Below are 20345 nucleotides of genomic sequence, written 5' to 3' on the forward strand. Positions count from 1 at the left end.
AATGCAGAAATTTCAGATACACACTACAGCAAGACTGTGACGATTTCTTAACCTCCTGAACCATAGTCGGCTGATATATAAAATGGACATAATGTTAACCTCATAATGTTTAAATGGGCTGAACAAAAGCGCATCCTCAAGTCATTATCTTTCCTATGAAATATACTTCATCTCAGAAAGTGTTTTGGGTGTTCAGAAATTCCCATTTTACTGTGCACACCAGCTACAAATACACTCTTTTGTATGCTTAAAAAATTCAACCTATTTTGAAAAGGATGTATATAGCCTAAGTAGTAAGTATATGTGTGCATATAAATTAGTGGCTATAAAGTTACACAGAGTTGTGGAAATGTCCTTTTTACTTTTACAGATGTAAATTACTTATCATTTCTAAATGATTCTTCACATGTAATAGGAGGGGCTTTTTACAGTTGTAGTAGTTTTATTTATGTTTGTTTGTTCGTTTGTTTTTAAATAGATTTGGCAGCATTCACAGTCAAGGGCTGTCATGGTCTCATTATTTCTTGGCCCTTGGAGAACTGTGCTAATGAAGTACATTTAGTGGGGAAGATTACTGCTTCTTTGCCTATGTTCTCCTTAAGCAACTATTTCTTTACTTACTAGTGCTTGTTACAATTTATTAACCATGATGTATATACATCCAAGTAAATGAAACCTTCCTTCTTCTCTGCTCCCTGCCTCATACTGAATTTACTAGGTAGAAAATTTGCGTAAAGTTACAAACCAGTCAGCTTCTTGAGAAAAAAGTTGTTACTGACAATTTCCTGTAGTGCTAAACCTCAGAAAAATACAACAGCTTTTGTGGATCCAATGCTGATTTTAATTTTCAAGCCAGGAGTTAAATATATAAATCATGTTGAACACAGTGTACCTGTCTTTAGAATGCTGTTTATAGTCATGTATATATATTAGTTTTCTTGGTAGAGAGCTACATTTCCCTGCCCTCCTGTTCTTTGTATCAAGCAAACAACACACACACACACACACACACACACACACGCACGCACACGCACATACACATACTCTTCCCTATTAAATATGGTGCATTTATGACATTTTATTGTGTGATTAGTTTCTTCACCTATATCCTCATACCACTGCTTCACTGGTACTTTAAATAAATAAGTGGATTTTTTGCTTTCGATGGCTGTTTTACAAGTTTTCATTTTGCCACTAAAGTTTTTACTTTCATTTCTTTTTAACTTTTTTCATGTTTATTTTATTTTTGAGAGAGAGAGACAAAGTGTGAGTGGGGGGTGGGGGCAGAGAGTGAGGAAGACAGTGGATCCGAAGCACGCTCCAGGCTCTGAGCTGTCAGCACAGAGCCTGATGTGGGTTTTGAACTCATGAACAGTTAGAGCATGACCTGAGCTGAAGTCAGCGCCACCCAGGCTCCCCAAGAGTTTTTACTTTTAATATATCGTGTTACAGATTAATACTCTTATCTATACATGTATTTTGAAATTTGCATTGATTTATATGTGGAATCTTTAAATCATATGTTTCTCTTTCAAAGAGATACTGCTAAACTCCTTGTTTTTTTTTTTGGTTGTGTTTTTAATGAGTTATTTTTTTTTTTTTTGAGGCTTGCCCAATTTACTTAACCTCTATCTGTGTGTGCCTTGATTTTTTTTATCTATGAAATGCATTGTTTGGGTGAATTAAAGGAGATAATCTGTGTATAGTATTTGGCCCATGGCTTAGTTTACCTCTTGTTACTGGTAGTGTCAGTTACCTCATGAAAATATGAGATTATTGTCCTGTCTCTTTGGGTCTTGATGAGCTCTATAATGGCTTTTGCTAATAAAAATGATTCTCTATCATTTTCCTTGCCCAGGCAATTTTCACCTGTTGTCTCTTGATATACTATTTTTGGGAGTTCTGAGTTGGCATGCAAATTTTCTGATTGCTCTTTAGACTGTCATTTTGGAAAGGCCATGTGTAGGCTGTGTATTCCACAGCCTTAGCTGAGCCTAGGGTTATAGCCATTTCCATCAAGACTTCAGACATGTGGATAAATTGGTCTTGAATGTTCCAGATTAGTCCATCTACCAGCAGAACACCACAGAAACTGTTGTTGATGTTCTGCACAACAGAATAATTTCCTAGCCAAGTTCTACCTGAATTCCTGACCCACAAAACCTTGGGATTTAAGAAAATGGTTGTTTCTATATGAGCCAGTAAGTTTGGGGCAGCACTAAACAACTGGAACACTGATATATGGAAATAAAATGGCTTTTGTATCCTGTGATATAACTGAAATCACTTATTAACTTCTAATATTTTTCTGTATATACCTCTTATATATATTCCAATATACATATATATATACATATGTAACTTATATATATTCCATTCCTTATATATATATTTTAATGTTTTTATTTATTTTTGAGAGGGAGAGAGAGAGAGAGAGAGCGAGCATGAGTGGGGGAGGGGCAGAGAGAGGGAGTCGCAGAATTAGAAGCAAGCTCCAGGCTCTGAGCTGTCAGCACAAGCCCAACTTGGGGCTTGAACTCATGAGCTGTGAGATCATGACCTGAGCTTAAGTCAGATGCTTAACTGACTGAGCCACCCAGGTGCCCCACATATGATTTTTAAAATATGTAATCATTTGCTTGAGAATAATGAGTTTTATTCCTAAGTATCCAATGTTCATTCTTTGCTATACCTTTTTTCAATGACTAGGGCCTTTGTTACATTATTGAATAAAAGAGATAACAGCACAAGAGTCATACTCTTTTTTACTTCAAGGAGAAAGCTATTAAGAATACACTGTTCCAGGATGGCTCAGTTGGTTAAGCAGCCGACTTTGGCTCAGGTCATGATCTCACGGACTGTGAGTTCAAGCCCCATGTCGGGCTCTGTGCTGACAGCTCAGAGCCTGAAGCCTGCTTCAGATTCTGTGTTTCCCTCTCTGTCCCTTCCCTGCTCACACACACACACACACACACACTCTCTCTCTCTCAAATATAAATAAGCATTAAAAAAAAACCAGAATACTCCATTCAGTATGATGTTTTCTTTAGGTTTTTTGTAGATACTTCTATCAGATTAAGAAAGTTCCTGACCATTTCTGTTTTCCTGAGAGTTATTATTTTTTTAAGCAAGAATGATTCTTGAAGTTATTTAATTATTTGTATATTACTTTTCTCCTGTCTCTTAACAGAAAACATATTTGAGCATATGAAAGTTAAAACTTTATTTACTAGTATTAGTATGTCTACAGAAAAATTAATTAAATTTGAAGATGTGAAAAATAATGGAGGGAAAGCTACTGTAAATATTAAGATGGGTAAAATCTGTTATATTTTAAAGGCAGTTAACACCATCAAACTTTATAAGTCTGAGGGTGATACAGTTTCATAATTGAGTCCATCAACATGTATTATTTTCCACCAGCTTTGTTGAGATATAATTGATATACAATACTGTATAAGGAAGAAAAACAAAACAAGGTACAATATAGTGATTAGGACATAATGTAATTTATATGTAAAGAGAATATTTACCTAATTTAAGATTCTCCCACCATTTTATAGCTTAGGAAACTGAGTTGTGGACTTATAATGTAACTTGTCCATGGTCACATAGCTAGATAATTTTGTTCTCTGAAAATATTCATAACTTAGTGAGACTAGGCATCTCTGGAGAAGGAAATTGGGAAGTGGAAGGTGAAGGACAGGAATGAAAAGGACTTTATTTTATTGTTTTTCATACATTTGAATTTGTGTCATATACACATGTATTATCTATACATGTATATTGCATTACCTATTCTATTAAATAAACACTTAAATAATTTTTGACACTGCTGCTATATTTACATAGGTTTATTGTGACAATTTTCTGCAATTCCACATGTTTTAAGATTTTTCAGTTCAGGGGTGCCTGGGTGGCTAAGTGTCTGACTCTTGATTTCAGCTCAGGTCATGATCTCCCAGTTTAGTAGTTTCGAGCCCTATGTTGGACTCTGTGTGCTGATGGCATGGAGCCTGCCTGGGATTCTCTGTCTCCCTCTCTTTCTGTCCCTCTCTGCTCATGCTGCCTCTGTCATCTCAAAATAAATAAACTCAAAAAATGTTTGTTTAGTTCTAATATTATCAAGTTTTTCTATTTGTATTTTTTGAGACTCTTCAAGGGTTTAATAAGTATAAAGATTAATAAAGTGTTGTTTATATACTAATAACATTGTTAAAACCTCCATGTGCATATGAAACATGCAAATATATAGTTTTAGAAAAGTAAGGTCACATTTGTTTCCATGAAATTTAATGAAACATGGGCTTTGATTCTACTACAGTTATATTACATTTTAATGAAAGGTTGTGTTCTCAATTTAAGATTTTGAAGGTTATAATATGTAATTTTAAGAGGTCCTGAGGCTTTATTCCGGTAAGTGCCTTTATCGAAGTGAATGCAGTGGTATCCAGAAGCATCACAAAAATGCTGTCCCTATAGTTCAGGTTTTATAATTATGTGATAATTCACTGTATCCTTTACCTCCTAATAATGAAAAATGCAATGAATATACAACCCACAGAATGATGAGTGATTTGTTTTTTAAGAATACCTCATGCCGGGGCACGTGGGTGGCTTAATTTAGGTCTGACTCTTGATTTCAGCTTGGGTCATGATCTCACAGTTCGTGAGTTTGAGCCCTGCATTGGGCTCTGTGCTGAGAGCACAGAATCCTGAATCCTGCTTGGGATTCTCTCTCCCTCTCTCTCTCTCTCTGTTTCTCCCCCTCTTGTGCTGTCTCTCAAAATAAATAAGCTTAAAAAAAGAATACCTCATACTGCATTTTAATGGGAGTAAAAATTTGTTTGCTATTCTTGAATATGCTTTCCCAACAACAAATGTTCCTTTGCTTGCAAAAATGTTTTCCTTGAAAGTAGTTAAATTTGGAAACATATTTACCTCCTTTAGCCTACACACATGGCTACCTTACCCAGAAGAGATAAACACCTGCTGTATTCCAAAATTATGAGCACATTTTGAAAAGTATTTAAAAGTTCTTGAATACACTGATAAGGAGAAGAATTACTTGTAAATAAGTTATAATCAATTATGTAAGGTTTTATATTACTTTGGATGTAATTTATGTTCAAGAAGAATATTGTTCTGACACTAGTTAAAATGATAAGGAAGACTTTATTCAGGACTATTGTGATAGGTGTCAAGACTATGACAAGAGTGGAGAGAGATATCAGGCTCGACTCTGAATATAGTCAACAGTTGGGAGGGTATAGCCTAAGAGCAGAGTGGGTGGTGAGTTGGGAGTCGGTGGGTGGAAATTTACTAAGAGAAGACATCAGGGGTAGAGGGATTCTTGCTAACCCAACTTAATAAGATTCTTAGTGAAGGCATATCAGGGTAATCAGATGTTGAGACAGGAAAAAGGAATTTCATAAGATATTGAAGGTAGTAAGGTATCAAGGGTGAGGGGAGTGTCATTTAACTGATCAAGTAGAATTCTTGCTACAACTGACTGAGGCCAATGGATGAGGCCTAGACAAAGATTAAAACAAACAAACAAACAAACAAAAAAAACTCAGAGGAACCTGTTTGAATTTTGGTCATTGAGAGAGTCTTTGTCACTGGTCAGAATATGGCATATGCAACTACAAATCCATAGAATATGAGGCATATCCAGAACACCCAGGCTCCCATTAGCAAATAGAGCTGTGTGGCCTTCCTGACATGGTGAGCATTAACATTGACTTCCTGTATCTTTCTTTCTTTTTTCTTTTTTTTGATTTTGGATTTTTCAGAAAGAGAGAATACATGCACAAGCGGGGGAGGGGGAGAGACAGAGGGAGACACAGAGTCCAAAGCAGGCTCCAGGCTCTGAGCTGTCAGAGCCCCAACGCAGGGCTCGAACCCATGAACCATGAGATCATGACCTGAGCAGAAGTTGGACGCTTAACCGACAGAGCCACCCAGATGCCCCATCTTTCTTGAGTAGGCTGAGCTGGTTTTGGTATGCCATGTGCTGACCAGGAGGGGACACCTGACCTTCAGAAAATAGGAAAGAGATCTACAAGAAGAGATCACTAGACATGGCAGCCGAGAGTAAGCAGTGGCCAAGGCAATTAGAGAGACTGGTCTGCGTAGTTAGTGCACATCATCCACCCCATCACCTCCTCCTTGCTCTCAGTTGCTACTTAGTTGATTGAAGCAAATAAAGAAGTGGAGGTCTTTAAACCAAATTATGTTGTTATGAAATTTCTCTTGAATATAGTAGATATTCTAAATATTAGAATAATCTAAATATTAGAATCCTCTAATCTTCTTCACCGTGGTCCTTGTTTTGACTTTGAAGTATAGTTATTCAGAATAAAAGAGATATGCACCCTCAATGATCTTCCTTCGGATTCCTTTCTTATAGGGTTGCTTTGCCATCTTTGCAGATATTCATGAGGTAAGAGCTTTTCATTTGTGCATAATAGTTCTGTAAACGGCCCTAACAAAATTATAGCCATAGCACTACTGAAGTCACTGTATAGGGAACACCATGACATTAAAGGGTATAAAATCTTTAATATTTTAACCCTGGCCTAATCACAAGATGATTATCTCGGATGCCTTGGCATTCTTTGTGTGTGTGGAGTGAGGGAGGAGGTGATGGATGAATTACTAATAGAGGAATGACCTGAACATGCATTCTGGACACTTGGACCGTGTCGGATCTGTGCATCAGTGGGAGAGAGCAAGAGGAAATTATGGGAAGAACAATACAAACAAACCCTTGAATATCTAAATTTATTCAGGAAACATTACATGCAACTGAATTTTTCTGTTCAGTTCTAAGTCTTAAGAAATGAAGCCATCTTCATTTCTTGTTTTATCATCACAAACATCAATCTCTCTTCTTTTTTCTCATCTTCCAGGATATCTGGGAGACTCCAAGAGTTCACATGATAATGTTCTTGATCTGGACAGGAGAACAAGGAACACTGAGGTGTGCCAAGGGCTGTGGAGGGGGGGGCTGTCTTTCTTTGATATCTGTGTAAGTTATGTGGCTGCCTCAATACCATAGTTGGTATTTTCTGAGAACAGAAAAAAAATATTGCAGTGAAAATTGTTAATAAATTGTAATAGCAACTCTGAAATATTTGAAACTGAGAAATTTCCAGCTTTGAAAGTAAAAGAAATACTTTTTTTTTGCCTATTGAAAATGTCATCCATTTAAACAGCTTAGAATGGAGGGAGAAAGATAGCTCTGTCAAAATAGTGTTTTTGAAGAGTTTTCAGTGTGCTACATTTTAATTTTTTCTATTGAATTATCAAAGTTGGCCTAATTTGTGAGAAATATAAAAATGAGATGATAATAAAAAATGCTGGGGCGCCTGGGTGACTCAGTCGGTTGAGCGTCCAACTTCGGCTCAGGTCATGGTCTCACGGTTTGTGGGTTAGAGCCCCATGTCAGGCTCTGTGCTGCCAGCTCAGAGCCTAGAGCCTGCTTCGGATTCTGTGCTCCCTCTCTCTCTGCTCCTCCCCTGCTCATGCTCTGTCACTCTCTCTCTCAAAAATAAATAAACATGAAAAAAAATTTAAAACAAAATAATGCTTTCCCTCTGTTAAACACTCACCATATTCCAGGCACTATACTAAGTGATTTTCTTGCACTGTCTCATCAAATTCTAGGAGACAGAGACCATGTCTAGATAACTAGCTTAAAGTTGCTCAAGATTATACCATTGAAGAATAGTCTTAACTCTCATTTCATTTTGAGCCCATCTGGTGATGTAGGAAATTGATTTTTTAAAAACTTTCGCTATCATTTGGAAGGCAATCTGTGGCTAAAGAAGCTGAAATACAAGAAGTTGATACCCTTTGTTTATGTGTTTGTCTGTCTAAGGCTGGGAATGCCTGGGATCCTTACTTAGGTCCCTGCTATTTGAGGTGAGCTCCCATGAGTATTTCCCCCTTTCAGAGCTATTCTTGTGTCTAGACTGGCTTTTGTGGTTCTTTTTATGATTTAAAGATGCACCTCAGCAACAACCATCAGGAATTTTGAGAAAACACGGTTTGTTACTAACAAGTCTTATAGGGTACGCCTGGCACCTCAGAGACCACATAGAGAGGCTGCTGTAGAGAGAGAGGAAGACTGAGGAGAAGGAGGAGAGGGGGAGGGAGCCTGGGCTTCAGTCTTTATTGGGGTTAAGGGTGGGGTGCCTACGGTCTTTTGAGTTTCTCTTTACTGGTGTATTTAAAACGTAAAAACAAGAATTAGGGCACAGGAAGGGAAAAGCAGGATCACTCAGTGGTCAATTATCTAGGTCACAGAGGGCTTTCTAAAAAGGGCCACTTTGTGGGTGGAGTGGCATGGTTCTTATCTAGTTGTGTTACTAGTAGCTGTGTTATACAGCCGGCAATATGTTTATTCGAGATGGATGTCTGTGAAGCGGGTGCCTCAGGGATGTCAGGCACTCACACTATAGCCTTACCTATGTATTTTTTAGATTTACCAGTTTTTATAAGTCAGTAAGTTACAATAGCATTTGCAAATTCCAGACAGAGTCAAAAATTAATTGCAGATTTAAGTAAAATCACAATTAATTTTAAAAAGCAAACATATTTCTAAACTCTGTCATATAAAGTGTACAATTTTAGAGTTGTTCAAGCTTGATTTTAATTCAGATTCTTCCCCATAAATTCTGTTGACTTGGGGCAAATTATCTCTGCTTTGTGAGTCTCATCGGTCTCATCTGTAAAATGGGGCTAATAGTGAGTAACCACCTGGGTTATTTATGAGAATTAAATTAGATAATCTTACAAAGCACTTAGCATGATATTTGTAAGTTCACAATCAGTGATAGTTTTCATATAAGAATAGAAAATTCTATGGATTAAATACTAGAGAATTCTAAGTCATAAAAATAGTTCCGTAATGTTAATAAGTGATAATTTACATTAATACAGGTAACATAGTCTTTTAATAACTCAGATGAAAGTGCTTAATTGAGGACTTCCAAGTTCTAGCCCTTCTTTCTGTACTTCTGATAAACATGGGCAAAATGGGAAGCTATAGGGACCACAAGGGACCAGATAATTCATCCATGACCAACTAAATTCCAACTTTTTTTTTTAATTAATGGATGAAGTAACAAGCAACAGACACTTATAGATAATCAAATCAATTCTTATGTAAATAAAAACAGCCCTAACTTGAGATTTCAGGAAATCAAATAAGATAAAGCCATGGAGAATAAAGGAGGGCAGACATCATTTGTTTAACTCCTGTATGATTCAAAGAAATAGATATTTTATCTCAGCTTTAAGTGTGATATTCAGGGAAGGGCAGCAGGTCCCTGGGTCATTTCCCCCCCTGAAATCAAACACGTTAAGATCTGTTTCTCTGCCTTGATAAATAAAGTCTGTGCAGAGGACAACTAGAAAAATGAGTGAAGGAGAGAAGGAGGAAGTATGCAGGAACAGGTGTGAGCTGAGTTGATGGGACCCAGAACATTAGGGCAGGTAACCGTTCGTTAATCTCAGCTCTCATTAATCACACTCACATAGCTAGGAGCTGCAGAATCACAAAGAAGTGATTAGACTATCTGGTTACTGCTGGAACTCCAGCCAGAGATTCCTGCCAGTTCTTAGTTTTGGAAGGAAAAACAACAGGAAGTGGCTGATTTTCACACTGGCTTCTGTGTTTGGAGGGAAAGAAAAAAAAAAAAATTCAGCAGCTGGAGAATAGCCTGATAAAAGTAGAGATACTCAATTACGAGGAAACTAAACACCCCCCTCATGTCACCCTGTCTCTACCACCAGCCACGTCTACAAAACACATATTTACCAGACCCTTCTTCTTTTACCCTGCAAAGGTAGCAAAGCCCAAAACCTTGCCTGGATTGAGCTTTGCAAAGATACTGCAAACTTTCTTTTGCATCTTCCTTTTCCTTGGCATTCCACACTGGGTGGCTTCCCTGAGCTGCAAAGTAAACATTCCAAAGTCCCAGGAATGTGAGAATGGGTTACACATTCATCCATTGTGGCATTTGGAGTCATCATGATGATTTTGGTCAGTGAACCATTGTCTCCTCTGCCACATAACACTCAGATGGTATCTTCTCACCCCAGTGGTGTGGGTGAAGTGACAAGAACACAGGGAGATTTGGAACATGAGGAAAATGAGTGGTGGAACCCACATGGCATTAGGAATACCTTATTTCTTTTTGAATAAGTGTGATTTCTAATCAATCAGTATTATTCTTCATTAAACAAAAAGTGGCAGAACTACATATGAGCTGAAATGTTCCAATTCCAATTGCTGTACATTTCCACTACACTGTGGCACCAAATGTATTTGGTGACAAGGGAAAAACAAGGGGGAAAACACATTAGATTTGAGAATGCCCCTTATAACGTTTCTTATTTATAGTTTTTTTTTTGTTTGTTCTATTGAGGTATAAGTGACATATAACATTATATTAGTTTCAGGTGTACACCATGATGATTAAATATTTTTTATATTTATACATTTTATACATTTTATTTTATACATATACAATTTTATACATTGTGAAATGATCACCTTATTAAGTTTACTTAATATCCATTGCCACGCATAGTTACAAATTTATTTTCTTGTGATGAGAACTTTTAAGAGCTAATCTCTTAGCAACTTTCAAATATACAATATAGTGCTGTATTATTAATGATAATCACTATGTTGTACATTGTAAATTACATCCCTATGGCTTATTTATTTTATATAACGTTTCCTTAAGTAACTTGTTCCAAAACGGACAAGTCACATCTTCCAGTCAAATCCTACAGACTTAGTCCAGAACTCAATAAACTGAAGTATTTTCTGCTGATTGATTGGGACACAATTTGGAGACAACAAACATTAATGTTTCCTTGATAGATAGAAAGTGATTTACTTGAGATTTAAGTTCTCCCCTATAGCCTGTTGCCATTTCCTCAGAGATGACTGATTTGAAGTCTGCTCTGTTTGAGTACGTGGAGATAACGTTCATGATATATATGCTTTTCCCCTGATAGAGTCAAATTTTCAAATGCACCCTTTCTTCACAAATTTGTTCTTAATCCATTTTACTCTAAACAAGACAGGACTTTTGCTTTGTTAACCTGTGGAAATATCAGCCATACTTCATATAGCCCATGGCTGCCTGGCTGTATAAACTATGTTTTGGGTTGTGTTTCTTTGTTGCTTTTAGCTAATCGGAGTTGTACAGAATAGTGATCCTCACTTAAGTGTGGTGGCATTCTGCCTGAAACTGCAGGACCTGGCCTGTTTGGGCAGCTGACATACATGGTCCCTTACTCAAAATGGTAATAAATATAGTTAGAATTTACAAAGTTTATTTTTTTTTCTCGTAGAAACAGAAAACTATTACTTTATGGTAATATCAAGAGCCCTAGCTTCACTCTAGCCTCAAATACAGAGATAACAGTTTCAAGCGCACCTTTGACAAACATTGCCAAACCCTCTGACACTAAGAGCAAGGGTTTTTTTTTTTTTTTTTCCTTAATAATAAGTGTAATCCACAAGTATCAGTTCTCTACATTGTAAACTTGGTTAGCATTGACAGGGATTGTAACATGGAGCATTAAAATTCCCACCTAGATCCAGAAAGCTTTCATATTCCTCCTTCTGAGGTCTCAGATGGATGCTATTGGTCATGATGACAATCCGAGGGTGTAGAGAAAATGATTTTGTGTTTAATTCTCAAATCTGTGGAGGAAAGAAAGAATTTCGGGAGAAAAATCTATATAAATAAATACACTAGGGATCAAAATGAAAAGTGAGAGTAAAGAATGCTTTTGGGCTTTTTAGCCACTAACAGTGTATCGTATAAAGGCTGGTAGGATGAAATAAATGGTATTCCCTGCTGTGTTCCCACAGGGGGAAGAGGGCCTGCAAGAGTGGGCTTTCAGTGTACTGTTTACTTGTCAAATGAATTAATAATGAGTGAATAAAGGAATAAAAAGCCCTTTTTATATTTAGAAAATTACAGGAATTTCAAAACACACTGAAAAATTTTATGTTGAGCTATACCAATTTGAAAAAAAAAACTAACCTCTTTTGTGACTTTAAATTTTCTTTTTAATGTTTATTCATTTTTGAGAGAGAGTGCAGGCTGGGTAGGGGGGCAGAGAGAGAGGGAGACAGAGGATCTGAAGTGGGCTCTGTGCTGACAGACCAGGGCTCGAACTCAAGAAACATGAGATCATGACCTGTGCAGAAGTCTGATGCTTAACCAACTAAGCCACCCAGGCACCGCCCCCTATTTTGTGAGTTTATTTTATTTTTACTTTTTTTATGTTTTTTTTTCTTTTATTTTTTATATTTGAGACAGAGACAGAGACAGAGACAGAGAGTAAGCAGGGGAGGGGCGAGAGATGGCGACAGAATCTGAAGCAGGCTCCAGGCTCAAGCTGTCAGCACAGAGCTTGGCACAGGGCTCAAACTCACAAGCAGAGAGATCATGACCTGAGCCGAAGTCGGACACTTAACGGACTGAGCCACCCAGGCCCTACCCCCGTATTCTGAGACTTTAAATGAGGGAGACTGTTGGGGCGCCTGGGTGGCTCAGTCCATTAAGTGTCCGACTTTGGCTCAGTTCATGATCTTACAGACTGAGTTCAAGCCCTGTGTCAGGCTCTGTGCTGACAGCTCAGAGCCTGGAGCCTGCTTCAGATTCTGTGTCTCCCTCTCTCTCTGCCCCTCCCCTGCTCATGCTCTGTCTCTCTCTGCCTCGAAAATAAATAAAAACATTAAAAAAAAGTTTAAAATAAAAAAAAATGGAGACTATCACTAGGAAAACAAAATAACGTTAGATTTAAATGTCAATCAGTATCATCTGTAAAATGTATTCAATTGAAAAATTATGCCTATATTTTGGCAAATAAATTTGAGTGTTTTTATCATAAAACAACTGCAGATATCAAGGGATAAACTTTAGTAACAACACTATTACATTACTAGTAGCAATAAAACAATGTTTGTCAAAATATAAAATTTTACTGAAGGTTCCACTCTTTGATTTAAATACTATAATATCTTTTCTTGTTCTTTCCCCATGTGTGGCAAAACATGGTAATATGCACTAGCTGGAATATCTATTGTCCGTTTGCAATTTTTTTCGATACTGAGCACATTTACTTTTCTAATATAGGGGAAAAACAGGGGTACCTTGGTGGCTGACGTAAGGAATGTATGATAATATTTGAGTTGGTTTGCTTGCCAGCTAGAGATTTTTAGGTAAATGAATCCTATCATTTTTAATTTAGTAAAGCGCTTTTGATAAAGCATGCTAGATATACTTGAAATTAATGACCAAGTATTCAGGATTCAATGAAAATTGGACATGGTATTAAAAAATAATTTTTCCTTGGAGGTTACAAGTTAAAACTACGACTAAAAAATAGTAGCATCAGAAAGTAGGTACCGCATCAGAGGTTTAATCACCAAGTCTGTGCACTGTTCTTTATGCCTTCCCTGGCTTTGTCCTAAGATATACTCCAGTTCCTTCTGGTGCCCTGGTACATCCTGGAAGAATAATATAATATGTCCCCTTTCAGCATTAGAATGTTTTCATATTTCTGAGTATCATCCATGGAAAAAGATTATAGAGAGAAATTTAGTTTAAGATGATTGATATAAGATCACTTATTTAAAAATTTTTAATGAGACACATTTCATCCATTTTGTAAGCAAGTAAAATCTATTCCTCATTAAAATTTTCAGAGACCCTGGATACCTGGGTGGCTTAGTTGGTTGAACGGCCAACACTTGTTTTCAGCTCAAGTCATGCTCTCATGGTTCGTGGGACTGAGCCCCATGTAGGGCTGCACTGATAGTGTGGAGCCTACCTGGTTTTCTCTCTCTCCCTCCCTCTCTCTCTGCCCTCCCTACCCATGCTCTTTCTCTCTTAAAATAAACAAATAAACTTAAAAAAAAAAACTCTTGGAGACCTTTTACAATTTAATATATAATTTGATTTTTGATACATACAGTGCCTTCATCTTACATATAAGTTATTTAAATGTTATATTAAGATAATTTTAAATAAAATTTTAATCTGTACTTCCCTAACATCTGTTTCAACACCAGTGTCACGTTTTAAACTAATATTACAATTTTTGCATTTCTGAAGAATTTGTGCTGCATAGGATTTCTGACATTTTATTTAAATAATTCAGCTGTTAATGTATTTTGTGTTCTGAAGTAACAATTTGCATTTATGTAATAAAAATGACAGTTTCACTCATCAAATTTCTATTACCCTTGTAGTTTATAAACTCATCTTTCTGTTTTGTTGCAGATGAAGATCAGTCTCTGTTGTCTAATGACATGTATATCTGGTGACCTTGCCAGGCAGTCACTACGATTTCTTATCTCCCCCTAAACACAGCAGCTGCTCTCGTACTCTTCCTTCACCAGGTATCAGAGTTCCCACATTCTCCTATAAAATGAAATATGTGTGTAATCAATCGGAATTTCACCTTAGGAAACACTCTGAAGAAACACAGTGTCTTAAAATATGCTTTCATGAATTGATTTTTTCCTCAAAAACAGTTCTCTAGATTGTGTGTTTGCACTTGCGTGTGCACGTGCACACACACACACACACACACACACACACACACACATGGTCATCTTCTGGAGAAATGTATTTTCTTACATATGTAGTTCTTAAATAAGAAATAATGATTCAAATGTCATTGCTATTGGAGAAGACCCGTTGAAAATCAAAGCAAAATTACTTTTATCTAGGTATAACCCCACATGTATCACAATATGCACACATTTAGACAATTTATTTTGCATTCATGTAATTGTAAAGGTAAATTCTCCGTATTATGAGATTGTTAACCAAAGCATGAATTTCACTTTCTCCTATTTTTAAGAACTGGAGCATTCTAACCAAAGTGGTTTGTTTCCCTTTTATAGTTCAGTGAATCTGCTTAACTTCCTATCGCTTGCAGACTTTCTTATATACAAAATAATGAAACATTTAGTAGGTGTTCTTTTCATCAGTAGAAATTTAAAAGGCTTTTTCTTCTTCAAAAAGTATGTAATGAAAAAATCTGTTAAAGTAAAATAGTATTCTTAATTACTAGGATGAATTTAAATCAGCCCTCCCGCCCCCTAAATGATTAAGGATAGTGACTAAAATGACTTATTTAGTAATGAGGCTTAATGTGTTGCTCTTAACAGATGAACATCACTTTTTTTTCTGTTGTGGAATATTAATAAAATACATTTTAGAAAAAACAGCTCTGTCTTTTGCTTCTTAAAATTGTATTGGCCGTACATTATCTCTTCAGAAAATATTTGATGTATGATCTAGAAAAAATGTGGTGTTTAATTTTGTAAAGTAGTTTAAATATGTAAATGCTTAAAATTAATTATCATTTATGTGGTAAAAATAAATGAAAAAATCAACTATAGGGTCAAATTCAGTATCTACATATTCATTATACAAGTATTAAAATTTCTCTGTAAGTTACCCAGTATCTATTCTGCATACAAATTGATAGTTTAATTTTACTGACAATTGAATAAAGGAAGAATAGAACAGAGGATGGAGGCTATGAAATCAGTTTTGTTCAGAAGTATTTAGTGCTTGCTATTAACTAAGAACTGAGGTATAACAACAAACAAAACAAATGCACTCTGAAGTTTCATGGATCCTACCGTTTAGTGAGAAAATCAAATAATTATGCAAAGAAATACCAATTTACAGATTATACTGCATACTTGAAAGACAAGAATGACATAAGTTGAATGACGGGGGGCGGGGTCCTAGAATGGGGTTGTGTTTTTTAAATGTTTACTTATTTATTTTGAGAGCAAGAGAGCAAGCAGGGGAGGGGCAGAGAGGGAGGGAGAAAGAGAATCCCAAGCTGGCTCCACACTCAGCATGGAGCCTGATGCAGGGCTAGATTCCACGACTGTCAGATCAAGACCTGAGCCTGTATCAAGGTCAGATGCTTAACCAACTGAGCCACCCAGGCACCCTAGAATGGGGTTAGGTTTTATGTAGAGATGCAGGAAGATTAAAAACTCTTTCAAGACAACTACTTTCATAGAAACCTTTTAGGATTAAATCTTTGATAATGCATATTTCCTACTATTTTGTATTTTTCCTCTTACAAAATAAGCATTTATTGTTAAACTCAAAACAGAAATAAACTAAATATATATGAATACACACACACACACACACACACACACACACGCACACACACCACACACATCCCTTATAAAACATAATAATCAGGGCACCTGGGTGGCTCAGTTGGTTGAGGGTCTGACTTCAGCTTAGGTCATGATCTCATGGTTTGTGAGTTTGAACCCTGTATGGTCTCATTGCTGTCAGTGTAGAGCCCACTTCACATCTTATGTCTCCCTCTCTCTGTGCCTTGCCCCTGCTCACACACTCTGTCTCTCAAAAATAAAAAAAAATAGAAAAAAACATTAAAAAAAAACCACGACAATCTTGTAGAATAAACTTCAATTTAGTTTAACTTCTTCTGATGAGGTGGGATTTCAGGTAATTATCTTTGGTACTGGATGCAAATCTTGAACTAATTTGTGCATTCATTAACAAAAACTCATGTTAAAAATGGCTTCCTGTTGGGGACGCCTGGTTGGCTCAGTCCCTTAAGTGTCAGATGGCTCAGGTCATGATCTCATAGTTGGTGAGTTGGAGCCAGACATCAGGCTCTGTGCTGTCAGTGCAGAGCCCGCTTGGGATAGTCCACCCTCCTCTCTCTTTGCCCCTCCTCCACCTGCATTCTCTCTCAAAAATAAATATTAAAAATAAAAAAAAGTAGCTTCCTATTAACATTCTATTTTGACAGCCTGAGACCTGATGTTACCAATGGAAGCAGTGGGGTCTGAGCGGAGTATAGCAAACCAAGGGAATGGCCAGGGAAATAGGGGAAGACTCATGTCTTGTTAAGAAAATGGACTAGGAATAATGGAATATCCTCCCCATAGTGGAGAGCTAACACATTTTTAAGATATTAATGAAAAAAAAAAGCAATGAAACACAGAAATAATGACAATAATAGGCAACATTTATTGATATTTATCGTGTCAAGAATTGCACTTATTGCTTTATATTATTTTATTAGTCATCACTATAAATACTTTTATTTTTGTCACTCTACAGAGAAAGACACCAAGATTTAGAGAGTTTGAGTAGCTAACCAAAGGTGACTAAGGTGGCTAGTGGATGTGGTGGGCTGAAAAGCACCCCTGCAAAAGATACCCACCTCTCAATCCCTGGAATCTGTGGATGCTACTTTAAATGGCAAAAAAGAAGGGTCTTTGGAGATGTAATTAAGTTAAGGATGTTGACATGGAGATTATCCTTGATTATACAAGTGCAATCACATGTATCCTTATAAGAGGAAGGCAGATTGATAGTTTACACACACACACACACAGAAGCAGAGATTGGAGCTATGTGGCCCAGGTCAAGGAATGCTAGCAGCCCCTGGAAACTGGAAGATGCAAGGAACAGAGTCTCCCTTAGAATGTCCCCAGGGAGCGTAGCCCTGTCAACACATTGATTTCAGCCCAGTGATAGTCATTTTGTACTTATGGTCTTCAGAACTGTGTGTGTGTGTGGGAAACGTTGTTTTCTGGTTAGAATGTTGTAGTAATTTGTTGCCATAGCTATAGGAAACTGGTAAGATAGAGTAGTGAAATAAACCAGATTTGTCTCCAGAAAGAGAGCTTTTAACTACTTGCCAGATCATGCATGTACCATATAAGCATAAACATCAGTTTTTCCTTAGCACTGAAAGCCAGAAGGCAAATAATTAGAAGAGGTGTGTATGTGTGTGTGTGAACTGTATATATGTATATGTACATATATGAGATGATATTGTATTATATACATGATAATTTATAAAATTTTAAGGTCTTAAAAGTAACATCTTAGTTTTATAATTTATACATACACATCTGTTCACAAATCCAAAGTAAGGGAAATGTCTATACAATACAATATTATACTATATTCCTGAAGATACAGTTAACTTTTATAAATAATTAAAACTAGTTTGAATATTAATAATTCCTTAAAGATACTTTCCTCCAAAATTGGATTTGTATTTGCAAGAATTTTAAAATTTATCTTTAGTCTTCTCACTTTAAATCTTCCATAGTCCTTTAAAAGATTAATTAACCTGATAATTAGATTTTTTTTCATTCGTCTTCCATGGCTTAAGTCTACTTCCTTTCATCCATTTTATCATTGCACCACATAGTGTAACCTTGGTAGACAAACCCTGCACTGAACTTTTCCTAAACGCATTGTATGTTTGTGCAACTGAGTTTGGTTCTTGGATAAATACAATTAACCCTGCTTTTTATCTCTCACCCCGCAGAAACAGTTGTGGTGTTCTCCCCTCTAATACTACGCAGCTCTTTTCTCCTAGCAGCATTGGTTGTGGTTGGTTTTTCCAGGATTATCAGCTATGACTGACTAAATGAATAGAGTTACCTAAACATGAGGGAAAGAACATTTCAAATAAAGGGAATAATAGGTGCAGTAGCTGAAGCATAGACAGGAAAACAATTCTTAGAAACTGAGGGTGTGGTAGTTGCTGACGAGAAGTGACACATAGGTTGAGATCATATTTTGAGAGACCTTACTGTTATGTGAAAATGTCTGGATTGTAAGTATCATCCGTTTTCCTGTATGTCCAAGTGCTCATACACTTTCCTCTATTCCTGGTATCGGTTAGCTTCGAAAATAAAGCCAGCCGTATTCTTCCAATATTCTGCATCAGTTTGTACAGTTTCTGCAATCCAGTGATTTTAACAGCAAGACACCTCAGTGGTCTGTATATAAAATGACTCTCTTGATGCACTAAAACCAATATGAGTTGGGCTTTTCATGTCAATAAAACAATATAAAAGTAAAGGCTGAAAAATAAGAGACATCATTCTGAAGAAAAAAAAAAAGTATTCATAGAATACTGATAACCATGGGAGTACTTCTTATGGAAAACTTGTTCTTTCTCTTTTGCCTGTGTGTTTTGTTGTTGCACCGAAGAGGATATATGATGGAGCATCTTGAGGAAAGAATCAATCAAAAATCATATGAAACTGTTTCACCACTACCATAACAACAACAGCAACAACAGCAACTCATTTTTAAAACTTTTAGGTAGCACCCAGATTTGTTATCTGGAGTGATAGGACCTGATAGAGGTCATATGAATAGAAGAAGCGTCATGACATCTGATAATTTATGAGCTTAGTGTGTGTGTAGTTTGGAATTCTTATCAACTGTAATAGTTTTATGGCCACTTTTTTTTCCAAACTAACTGAATTCACAGGTTATTTGGCACTTCCAGAAACTGCTACTTTCATTGTGAGGAGGACATATCATTCAAAGAAAATTACTCTACCAAATCTGACCACACTACTAATTTAAAATTTGTGCTTCTCGTGAGCGAGGCAGCATTATTACTGGTCCATATGCTAAATGACTAACAGAAATGTGACAAATTTGATGGCAATGGGGAGATGGGCAAAATAAAATTCCATCAGAAAGCCTAGCATACTTGAGGTGTATTCTGATTCTCTGATAGCCACTTGTTTAATTTTGTGAGGGATGCTGAGGTTGCTTGCAGCAGGTGTTTGCCATTTATTCCACTAAGATTATGAGTGGTAGAAAGGATGTGGACACTAAGACAAGGATGTGCTGAATGGGAGATACATAATTCTCTGAAATTACTGGTCTTGTCTCTAGCTCTCAAATTTTCCAACATCAAGCATGTTGGAACAGCTAAGGTATTTCGTGAAGTCTACAAGTCTTAAAAGTAACACCTTAAATTTACCATGTAATTATAGTAATAATAAATTTAACTAGGTGTAACAATGCATTTAGATGTATTTACAGTACATTTGAAAATCCTGGGGTAAAGCTAGGATTACCCTTTGGCTCATGCTGTTCTGTGTTCTGTGTGGCCTCACTTACCTGTGGCCCTGAAATGTAGTACCACATATGTGGTAACAGGGTCCTGCGTGCGCAGGGCGGGGGAAGGGATTTTGCTGGTGTCATAACCTGGGGAAGGTGTGTCTGATGGGAAATTGCCCAGAGGAGCCTAAAGGGTAGATACTTGGTGCAACCTGTTGCAAGCCTTTCGGATGTTTTAAAAAATAAACTGAGGCTAAGTAGAACATTTCAGTAGTTTATCTGAACATGCATCAGTTGAAATTGAGTAGTGTCAAACTGAAAGTGGTTAGTAGTGCTGCATAGACAGTGAGGGGAGAGGATTTTATAGAGAAAGTAAAGAAGCAAAACAAGGGC

The sequence above is a fragment of the Panthera pardus genome, unplaced genomic scaffold (assembly GCF_024362965.1).
Source record: "Panthera pardus isolate Hobbes unplaced genomic scaffold, ASM2436296v1 HiC_scaffold_13, whole genome shotgun sequence".
NCBI lineage: Eukaryota > Metazoa > Chordata > Mammalia > Carnivora > Felidae > Panthera > Panthera pardus.